This window comes from Onthophagus taurus, chromosome 5 (genome assembly GCF_036711975.1).
Source record: "Onthophagus taurus isolate NC chromosome 5, IU_Otau_3.0, whole genome shotgun sequence".
In the NCBI taxonomy this organism is placed as follows: domain Eukaryota; kingdom Metazoa; phylum Arthropoda; class Insecta; order Coleoptera; family Scarabaeidae; genus Onthophagus; species Onthophagus taurus.
The window spans coordinates 10,650,506-10,663,419 of record NC_091970.1 but is presented as its reverse complement, the minus strand read 5'-3'; the positions used below and the strand labels follow the sequence as shown (position 1 = coordinate 10,663,419).

Genomic DNA, 12,914 nt, shown 5'->3' with positions numbered 1-12,914 from the left:
TAAAAAAAAAATATTAATGGAAAATCTGTAATAAATGTTTTATTCATATAAAAGAACCGAAAAATTTTTTAAAAAAGTTGGAAGTCATCACGCTAAAATAAATCACCGGAAAAATCATCACATCAAAGAACTGGACAAAAAAAAGAAAAGAATAAAAATAGAAAAAGAAAATAATGGGTCGTTTATTCATATATCTGTGCGGGGACGGTCCTTTCAAGAATCCCCACAAGAATCCCAAAACATTAAGTTGAGTAAAGATTTTTTTTTTAAACTTGTCCCAAAAACATTCATAAAAACCCACAATGTTTAATTTAATTTCACCCCCGATAAAAATTTAATTTTAATTTAATCAAATTCGATTCAAACTTTTTCATCGAACCTTTAAAGTTAATGTAAACCCATAAATCAGATGTAAACCCACCTTCACAAAGCGCATTCCACTCTCTCAGTGGAACGTTGTACCGGGTGAAGAGAGTTGCGTTCCAACTGAAATGCCACCGCGTTACGCCCTCTATTTCTATCTCTTTCAAAATCTATCTCGCTTCAAAATAACTCTTTAAAATCATTTTTAAGATAATCTTAATAAATTAATTAATATATTTATAAATAATAATCACTTTTTTTTTAATTATTTTGGATTAAATTATAACTCTTTAAAATCTTTAATTTGGTTAATAATTAACTAGGTATATTTCATAAGAAAAAAATTTGCAATTTTAATTTTTTCTGTTCCTAAGATGTTCAAAATGACTTAAGGAACACGATGAGCACACACAATTCAAATTTGGCAGTACCAAAAAAAATTACACGATTGCAAAAAATCATTCATTTAGCTCTAAATTCGCAGTTTTTATTTTTTTAAATTTTTTGCTTCTAGGATATATAAAATATCATTTATAACACGACTAATAACCACATTTCAATTTTGGCAATGATAAAAATATTTAGTCCCTTAATTTATAAATTAGTAATTTTAATTTTTTTATTTTTTTTTTGTCTTAAGATGTTCAAAATGATGTAAGGAACACAATGAGCACACACAATTTAAATTTGGCAAACAAATATGATATTTTAATCACTTTCACGATGTATTTGACATAGCCTCTGAAGATGGCATAAAATTGAAACTAGTCAGACTAAGAAATTTAATTAAAAAGTACATAAAATTATATTTTAAATATTCTGTTTAGCTGTACCTCTTTTAAGATAGATGGTAGGTGGTAGGTAGCGCAAGTTATTATAAAAAGTTATTATGTACATTATGACTAATACACACCTTAACTTCCAAATTAGCAATTTCAGTTTTTTTATTTTCTTTTATTCCTAAGATGTTCAAAATAACCTAGGGAACACGATGAGTACACACAATTCAAATTTGGCAGGTGCAAAAAAAGTTACACGACTGCGCAGGGTAACTCTAAATTTGAAATTTTAATTTTTGAACATTATTTCAAAATCAATCCATAATCCAAATCATAATCCATAAGTATTTCATATGTATCTATCACTAGTTTCTAGTGATATGGCATAAATCTTCAAAGTGTCATAATTAAACGATTTTTTTTAATAAAATCAACTATGACGGAAGTACTAAAACTGATGGAGAAAACAATTATGGATAAAAAATGTTCCTAATACACCAAGAAATCATAATCTATATTTATTTCATATTTATCTATCACTGGTTTCTAGTGATGTAGCATAAATCACAAAATGTCAAAATTGGCCGATTTTTCTTAATAAAATCAACTATGACGGAAGTACTAAAACTGATGGAGAAAGATGTTATGGATAAAAAATGGTCCCAAATGCATCAAGAAATCATAATCCATAATTATATCATATTTATCTATCACCGGTTTCTAATAAAGTGGTATAAATCACAAAATGTCAAAATTGGACGATTTTTCTTAATAAAATCAACTATGACAGAAGTACTGAAGCTGATGGAGAAAGACGTTATGGATAAAAAATGTTCCTAACGCATCAAGAAATCATAATCCATAATTATATCATATTTATCTATCACCGGTTTCTAATAAAGTGGTATAAATCACAAAATGTCAAAATTGGACGATTTTTCTTAATAAAATCAACTATGACGGAAGTACTAAAACTGATGAAGAAAGACGTTATGGATAAAAAATGTTCCTAATGCATCAAGAAATCATAATCCATACTTATTTCATATTTATCTATCATCGATTTCTAGTGATGCGGTATAAATCACAAAATGTCAAAATTGGACGATTTTTCTTAATAAAATCAACTATGACGGAAGTACTAAAACTGATGGAGAAAAACGTTATGGATAAAAAATGTTCCTAATACACCAAGAAATCATAATCTATACTTATTTCATATTTATCTATCACTGGTTTCTAGTGATGTGGCATAAATCACAAAATGTCAAAATTGGACGATTTTTCTTAATAAAATCAACTATGACGGAAGTACTAAAACTGATGGAGAAAAACGTTATGGATAAAAAATGTTCCTAATGCATCAAGAAATCATAATCAATACTTATTTCATATTTATCTATCACCGCTTTCTAGTGATGTGGCATAAATCACAAAATGTCAAAATTGGACGACTTTTTTTAATAAAATCAACTATGACAGAAGTACTAAAACTGATGGAGAAAAACGTTATGGATAAAAAATGTTCCTAATACACTAAAAAATCATAATCTATACTTATTTCATATTTATCTATCATCGCTTTCTAGTGATGTGGCTTAAATCACAAAATGTCAAAATTGGACGACTTTTCTTAATAAAATCAACTATGACGGAAGTACTAAAACTGATGGAGAAAAACGTTATGGATAAAAAATGTTCCTAATACACCAAGAAATCATAATCTATACTTATTTCATATTTATCTATCACTGGTTTCTAGTGATGTGGCATAAATCACAAAATGTCAAAATTGGACGACTTTTTTTAATAAAATCAACTATGACAGAAGTACTAAAACTGATGGAGAAAAACGTTATGGATAAAAAATGTTCCTAATACACTAAAAAATCATAATCTATACTTATTTCATATTTATCTATCACCGCTTTCTAGTGATGTGGCTTAAATCACAAAATGTCAAAATTGGACGACTTTTCTTAATAAAATCAACTATGACGGAAGTACTAAAACTGATGGAGAAAAACGTTATGGATAAAAAATGTTCCTAATACACCAAGAAATCATAATCTATACTTATTTCATATTTATCTATCACCGGTTTCTAGTGATGTGGCATAAATCACAAAATGTCAAAATTGGACGACTTTTCCTAATAAAATCAATTATGACAGAAGTACTAAAAGTGATGGGGAAAAACGTTATGGATAAAAAATGTTCCTAATACACCAAGAAATCATAATCTATACTTATTTCATATTTATCTATCACTGGTTTCTAGTGATGTGGCATAAATCACAAAATGTCAAAATTGGACGACTTTTCCTAATAAAATCAATTATGACAGAAGTACTAAAACTGATGGAGAAAAACGTTATGGATAAAAAATGTTCCTAATACACTAAAAAATCATAATCTATACTTATTTCATATTTATCTATCACCGCTTTCTAGTGATGTGGCTTAAATCACAAAATGTCAAAATTGGACGACTTTTCTTAATAAAATCAACTATGACGGAAGTACTAAAACTGATGGAGAAAAACGTTATGGATAAAAAATGTTCCTAATACACCAAGAAATCATAATCTATACTTATTTCATATTTATCTATCACCGGTTTCTAGTGATGTGGCATAAATCACAAAATGTCAAAATTGGACGACTTTTCCTAATAAAATCAATTATGACAGAAGTACTAAAAGTGATGGGGAAAAACGTTATGGATAAAAAATGTTCCTAATACACCAAGAAATCATAATCTATACTTATTTCATATTTATCTATCACTGGTTTCTAGTGATGTGGCATAAATCACAAAATGTCAAAATTGGACGACTTTTCCTAATAAAATCAATTATGACAGAAGTACTAAAACTGATGGAGAAAAACGTTATGGATAAAAAATGTTCCTAATACACTAAAAAATCATAATCTATACTTATTTCATATTTATCTATCACCGCTTTCTAGTGATGTGGCTTAAATCACAAAATGTCAAAATTGGACGACTTTTCTTAATAAAATCAACTATGACGGAAGTACTAAAACTGATGGAGAAAAACGTTATGGATAAAAAATGTTCCTAATACACCAAGAAATCATAATCTATACTTATTTCATATTTATCTATCACCGGTTTCTAGTGATGTGGCATAAATCACAAAATGTCAAAATTGGACGACTTTTCCTAATAAAATCAATTATGACAGAAGTACTAAAAGTGATGGGGAAAAACGTTATGGATAAAAAATGTTCCTAATACACCAAGAAATCATAATCTATACTTATTTCATATTTATCTATCACTGGTTTCTAGTGATGTGGCATAAATCACAAAATGTCAAAATTGGACGACTTTTCCTAATAAAATCAATTATGACAGAAGTACTAAAACTGATGGAGAAAAACGTTATGGATAAAAAATGTTCCTAATACACTAAAAAATCATAATCTATACTTATTTCATATTTATCTATCACCGCTTTCTAGTGATGTGGCTTAAATCACAAAATGTCAAAATTGGACGACTTTTCTTAATAAAATCAACTATGACGGAAGTACTAAAACTGATGGAGAAAAACGTTATGGATAAAAAATGTTCCTAATACACCAAGAAATCATAATCTATACTTATTTCATATTTATCTATCACCGGTTTCTAGTGATGTGGCATAAATCACAAAATGTCAAAATTGGACGACTTTTCCTAATAAAATCAATTATGACAGAAGTACTAAAAGTGATGGGGAAAAACGTTATGGATAAAAAATGTTCCTAATACACCAAGAAATCATAATCTATACTTATTTCATATTTATCTATCACTGGTTTCTAGTGATGTGGCATAAATCACAAAATGTCAAAATTGGACGACTTTTCCTAATAAAATCAATTATGACAGAAGTACTAAAACTGATGGAGAAAAACGTTATGGATAAAAAATGTTCCTAATACACTAAAAAATCATAATCTATACTTATTTCATATTTATCTATCACCGCTTTCTAGTGATGTGGCTTAAATCACAAAATGTCAAAATTGGACGACTTTTCTTAATAAAATCAACTATGACAGAAGTACTAAAACTGATGGAGAAAAACGTTATGGATAAAAAATGTTCCTAATACACTAAAAAATCATAATCTATACTTATTTCATATTTATCTATCACCGCTTTCTAGTGATGTGGCTTCAATCACAAAATGTCAAAATTGGACGACTTTTCTTAATAAAATCAACTATGACGGAAGTACTAAAACTGATGGAGAAAAACGTTATGGATAAAAAATGTTCCTAATGCATCAAGAAATCATAATCAATACTTATTTCATATTTATCTATCACCGCTTTCTAGTGATGTAGCATAAATCACAAAATGTCAAAATTGGACGATTTTTTTTAATAAAATCAATTATGACGGATGTACTAAAACTGATGGAGAAAAACGTTATGGATAAAAAATGGTCCTAATGCATCAAGAAATTATAATCCATACTTATTTTATATTTATCTATCATTGGTTTCTAGTGATGAAGCATAAATTATTAAATATCAAGATTAGACGATTTTTCTTAATAAAATCAACTATGACGGAAGTGCTAAAAAACTGATGGAGAAAAACGTCATGGATAAAAAATGTTCCTAATGCATCAAGAAATCATAATCCATACTTATTTCATATTTATATATCACCGGTTTCTAGTGATGTGACATAAATCACAAAATGTCAAAATTCGATGATTTTTCTTAATAAAATCAACTATGGCAGAAGTACTAAAACTGATGGAGAAAAACGTTATGGATAAAAAATGTTCCTAATGCATCAAGAATTCATAATCCATAATTATATCATATTTATCTATCACTGCTTTCTAGTGATGTAGCATAAATCACAAAATGTCAAAATTGGACGATTTTTCTTAATAAAATCAACTATGACAGAAGTACTAAAACTGATGGAGGAAAACGTTATGGATAAAAAATGTTTCTGATGCATCAAGAAATCATAATCTATCGGATTAATACACAAATTAGTTCTAGTTTTAAAATGTATAACAATCTCGCACTGAATAACAAGTAAAACAAGAATTAACCCGAAACTTTCAGGTCTAGTGTCTAAGATGTTCAAAATGACCTGAGGAACACGATGAGTACACACAATTCAAATTTAGCAGTAGCAATGTATTAGGCATATTGTTATTGAACTAAAACTAGAACTAACACAAGACCTAGAACTAGAATCATTCGGGTTTAGCCGTCTTGAAAGACGTGCGGCTAAATCCGAATGTTTCTAGTCCTCGGTCTAGTGTTACTTCTAGTTCTGCACTCGCACTATCACCAGAACTAACACAAGACCAATAACTAGAATCATTCGGGTTTTGCACTATCACTAGAACTTACACAAGATCTAGAACTAGAATCATTCGGATTTAGCAGTCTTGAAAGACGTGACGCTAAATCCGAATGTTTCTAGTTCTCGGTCTAGTGTTACTTCTAGTTTTGCACTAGCGCTGTCACTAGAACTAAAATAAGACTTAGAACTATAATCATTCGGGTTTTGCACTAGCACTATCACTAGAACTAACACAAGACCAATAACTAGAATCATTCGGGTTTAGGCGTCTTAAAAGACGTGCGGCTAAATCCGAATGTTTCTAGTTCTCGGTCTAGTGTTAGTTCTAGTTTTGCACTAGCACTATCACTAGAACTAACACAAGACCTAGAACTAGAATCATTCGGATTCGGATTTAGCCGTCTTGGAAGACCGAATGTCTAAATCCGAATGTTTGTTTACATTAATATTCGTGCTAAATATTTAAAATATTCATTTAATTTTATTCATTATTTATTTTATTTTCTTCCAAATGTCATTTTATCAATGCCATAGCAACTTTAATACTTTAATTCCGCTCGTGTTACCACTAAAAACTATGTTTAACTTCTATAGCGAGAAAACATATCTACAAAGTTGTTATTTAATGACGTTTGAGAAAAGAATAAAGAAATGACAGTACTAGCGGCGAAAGAGGCCAGCTAGTCACAACCTGTGCCATCATATGAGCTCCTCCAACACAGAATTATTTTCGCAAGTTATAGATCATTTCATTCTTCGGTCTCAGAGTAGCAACGATGGCCTACCTTACTGATTTTTGACAACCATGAAAGTTACATTTCTATCAACGTTGTAGAGAAAGCCAAAGCAGCAGGCGTTCATCTCCTTACTTTGACCCTACACTGCAGCAATAAACTGCAGCCTTTAAATGTAGCAGTTATCAATTTATAACATTGCTGAATGCGTTGCTAAGGCACATATGAAAGCATTAACTCCTACGAATCTAATATAATATATCCCTTTCGATGTATCAGTGTTTACAGATGCAGATTTTTTGAACTGACAGAGAATTTAATAAACAAGACCTTACTAATGCACTGATAAACGGTGATTGTCAACACAGCAGATTAGAAAATAATCTCTTCAGGACGATCCACAGACAGCTTAACAAAAAGTGATAGTCCTAACATTAGACATTCCACGCCAGAAGTTGAACGTTCTTTACAAAAGAAATTCATTAGCCCTCATGAGTTTCAAGGATTTCCTAAGGCACAACCAAGAAAACTAGATCGGAAGCCAAGAAAAAGGGACAAAAGTACTATAATCACAGCTTCACAGAAAAAGAAGGTCTAATAGAAAAAAAAAGAAAACATGTCGGAAGATAAATAAAACCGGTATTAAAGAGCCTCAAGATGAAAACAAAATATCAAACATCAAGCAAAAAAGGTTAAGTATAATGAGGAGTCCTCAGACACAGATGACGAAGTTTATGATAATTTGAAAGAGTATGCTGACAAAACGCCTGATTTAGGAGATTTTATTTTGGTTGAATTTGTAAAGAACATTCATTATATTGCCAAAGTTCTCACTGACGTTGATGAAAATAACGAATATGAGGTATCATTCCTACGACAGGCCAAAAAAATGTCAGATTTTCGTTTTCCTGACTTTCCAGACGAATCGCTAATTACCATAGAACAAATAAGAGCAGTGCTACCAAAACCTCTACCACATAGTGTCAACATTTTTTAATGTACGTCATCAAAAAGCACATCGAATCATTGAGAATTTGAATCATGGATGTTGTAAGTAGTGTTTTTGTGACTATTTTTATTTCTTCACCTTGCATTAATCGAAAAAGTACAACTTTCCCATTGCGCATTATAGTGATTTCAGATGGCCGTGATCTAAACAAAATCTGCTGCATGAGTATCTCGTAGTATATATTATATTTTCTTAAACTATCGTCTTTTGACTATTCACTTCACCTAACAAGATAACTCAATCATTTTTAATTACTCAAAGTAACGCAAAATAGTGATCGACTTTCATTAAACTTATACGTAGCAGTTTTTATGTAGCTATTTTTGTGATTTCTGTTATAATCAATAATAATAATTATTTGTTTTTACATGTTTCGGCTATTAATTACCATCTTCAGGGAACTAAGAACTAACAATAAAACACAGCTGATTATGATTACAACTTTTTGAGATAAATTTTAAACAATTTCTAACAATTATGACCGATTTTTAATAACACATCAAATTCTTAATAATTTCTGACAACAATTATGTTGATAATTACTATTTTTTTGATAATAATTCATCGCGATATAACTTTATCGTTCGGCTGATGATAGATTTAAACTCGAAATCGGTTAACTTTTACGTAGCAGCTTCTATGTAGCTATTTTTGAGATTTCTGTTATAATTAATAATAATAAATTATAATTAGCTGTTTTTACATATTTCGGTGATTAATTACCATCTTCAGGGGACTAAAAATTAACATTAAAACACAGCTGATTATGATTATTATCTTTTTGAGGTAAATTTTAAACAATTTTTATTCCTTGGTTGATATTATTAAAAAATTTTTAGCAATTATGAACGATTTTTAATAAATCTTAATGATTTCTGACAATAATTAAGTTGATAATTCCTATTTTTTTGATTATAATTAATCGCGAAATAACATTATCATACGGCTGATGATAGATTTAAACTCGAAATCGGTTAACTTCTACGTAGCAGCTTCTATGTAGCTATTTTTGAGATTTTTGTTATAATCAATAAAAATAAATTATAATTAGTTGTTTTTACATATTTCGGTGATTAATTACCATCTTCAGGGAACTAAAAATTAACATTAAAACACAGCTGATTATGATTATTATCTTTTTGAGGTAAATTTTAAACAATTTCTAACAATTTTTATTCCTTGGTTGATATTATTAAAAAATTTTTAGCAATTATGAACGATTTTTAATAAATTTTAATGATTTCTGACAATAATTATGTTGATAATTACTATTTTTTTGATAATAATTCATCGCGAAATAACTTTATCATTCGGCTGATGATAGATTTAAACTCGAAATCGGTTAACTTCTACGTAGCAGCTTCTATGTAGCTATTTTTGAGATTTCTGTTATAATCAATAATAATAAATTATAATTAGTTGTTTTTACATATTTCGGTGATTAATTACCATCATCAGGGAACTAAAAACTAACATTAAAACACAGCTGATTATGATTATTATCTTTTTGAGGTAAATTTTAAACAATTTCTAACAATTTTTATTCCTTGGTTGATATTATTAAAATTTTTTTAACAATTATGAACGATTTTTAATAAATCTTAATGATTTCTGACAATAATTATGTTGATAATTCCTATTTTTTTGATAATAATTCATCGCGATATAACTTTATCATTCGGCTGATGATAGATTTAAACTCGAAATCGGTTAACTTCTACGTAGCAGCTTCTATGTAGCTATTTTTGTCATTTCTGTTATAATCAATAATTATAATTATTTGTTTTTACGTGTTTCGGTAATTAATTGCCATCTTCAGGGAACTAAAAACTAACATTAAAACACAGCTGATTATGATTATTATCTTTTTGAGGTAAATTTTAAACAATTTCTAACAATTTTTATTCCTTGGTTGATATTATTAAAAAAATTTTAGCAATTATGAACGATTTTTAATAAATTTTAATGATTTCTGACAATAATTATGTTGATAATTCCTATTTTTTTTGATAATAATTCATCGCGATATAACTTTATCATTCGGCTGATGATAGATTTAAACTCGAAATCGGTTAACTTCTACGTAGCAGCTTCTATGTAGCTATTTTTGAGATTTTTGTTATAATCAATAATAATAAATAATAATTAGTTGTTTTTACATATTTCGGTGATTAATTACCATCATCAGGGAACTAAAAACTAACATTAAAACACAGCTGATTTTGATTATAACTTTTTGAGGTAAATTTCTAACAATTTTTATTCCATGGTTGATATTATTAAAAAAATTTTAGCAATTATGAACGATTTTTAATAAATTTTAATGATTTCTGACAATAATTATGTTGATAATTCCTATTTTTTTTGATAATAATTCATCGCGATATAACTTTATCATTCGGCTGATGATAGATTTAAACTCGAAATCGGTTAACTTCTACGTAGCAGCTTCTATGTAGCTATTTTTGAGATTTTTGTTATAATCAATAATAATAAATAATAATTAGTTGTTTTTACATATTTCGGTGATTAATTACCATCATCAGGGAACTAAAAACTAACATTAAAACACAGCTGATTTTGATTATAACTTTTTGAGGTAAATTTCTAACAATTTTTATTCCATGGTTGATATTATTAAAAAAATTTTAGCAATTATGAACGATTTTTAATAAATTTTAATGATTTCTGACAATAATTATGTTGATAATTACTATTTTTTTGAAAATAATTCATCGCGAAATAACTTTATCATTCGGCTGATGATAGATTTAAACTCGAAATCGGTTAACTTCTACGTAGCAGCTTCTATGTAGCTATTTTTGAGATTTCTGTTATAATCAATAATAATAAATTATAATTAGTTGTTTTTACATATTTCGGTGATTAATTACCATCATCAGGGAACTAAAAACTAACATTAAAACACAGCTGATTATGATTATTATCTTTTTGAGGTAAATTTTAAACAATTTCTAACAATTTTTATTCCTTGGTTGATATTATTAAAAATTTTTTAACAATTATGAACGATTTTTAATAAATCTTAATGATTTCTGACAATAATTATGTTGATAATTCCTATTTTTTTGATAATAATTCATCGCGATATAACTTTATCATTCGGCTGATGATAGATTTAAACTCGCAATCGGTTAACTTCTACGTAGCAGCTTCTATGTAGCTATTTTTGTCATTTCTGTTATAATCAATAATTATAATTATTTGTTTTTACGTGTTTCGGTAATTAATTGCCATCTTCAGGGAACTAAAAACTAACATTAAAACACAGCTGATTTTGATTATAACTTTTTGAGGTAAATTTCTAACAATTTTTATTCCATGGTTGATATTATTAAAAAAATTTTAGCAATTATGAACGATTTTTAATAAATTTTAATGATTTCTGACAATAATTATGTTGATAATTCCTATTTTTTTTGATAATAATTCATCGCGATATAACTTTATCATTCGGCTGATGATAGATTTAAACTCGAAATCGGTTAACTTCTACGTAGCAGCTTCTATGTAGCTATTTTTGAGATTTTTGTTATAATCAATAATAATAAATAATAATTAGTTGTTTTTACATATTTCGGTGATTAATTACCATCATCAGGGAACTAAAAACTAACATTAAAACACAGCTGATTTTGATTATAACTTTTTGAGGTAAATTTCTAACAATTTTTATTCCATGGTTGATATTATTAAAAAAATTTTAGCAATTATGAACGATTTTTAATAAATTTTAATGATTTCTGACAATAATTATGTTGATAATTACTATTTTTTTGATAATAATTCATCGCGAAATAACTTTATCATTCGGCTGATGATAGATTTAAACTCGAAATCGGTTAACTTCTACGTAGCAGCTTCTATGTAGCTATTTTTGAGATTTTTGTTATAATCAATAATAATAAATAATAATTAGTTGTTTTTACATATTTCGGTGATTAATTACCATCATCAGGGAACTAAAAACTAACATTAAAACACATCTGATTTTGATTATAACTTTTTGAGGTAAATTTCTAACAATTTTTATTCCATGGTTGATATTATTAAAAAAATTTTAGCAATTATGAACGATTTTTAATAAATTTTAATGATTTCTGACAATAATTATGTTGATAATTCCTATTTTTTTGATAATAATTCATCGCGATATAACTTTATCATTCGGATGATGATAGATTTAAACTCGAAATCGGTTAACTTCTACGTAGCAGCTTCTATGTAGCTATTTTGTCATTTCTGTTATAATCAATAATTATAATTATTTGTTTTTACGTGTTTCGGTAATTAATTGCCATCTTCAGGGAACTAAAAACTAACATTAAAACACATCTGATTTTGATTATAACTTTTTGAGGTAAATTTCTAACAATTTTTATTCCATGGTTGATATTATTAAAAAAATTTTAGCAATTATGAACGATTTTTAATAAATTTTAATGATTTCTGACAATAATTATGTTGATAATTCCTATTTTTTTGATAATAATTCATCGCGATATAACTTTATCGTTCGGCTGATGATAGATTTAAACTCGAAATCGGTTAACTTCTACGTAGCAGCTTCTATGTAGCTATTTTTGAAATTTCTGTTATAATCAATAAAAATAAATAATAATTAGTTGTTTTTACATATTTCGGTGATTAAT

The 12,914-nt window shown here is 27.7% G+C and overlaps 1 long non-coding RNA gene across 1 annotated transcript in view; it reads right to left on the bottom strand.

Annotated features, from left to right (window-relative positions):
- LOC139429873 (uncharacterized) overlaps positions 1-12,914 on the bottom strand; it is a 136,647-nt gene that overhangs the window by 49,297 nt on the left and 74,436 nt on the right. The gene's annotated exons all lie outside the window — the stretch shown is intronic.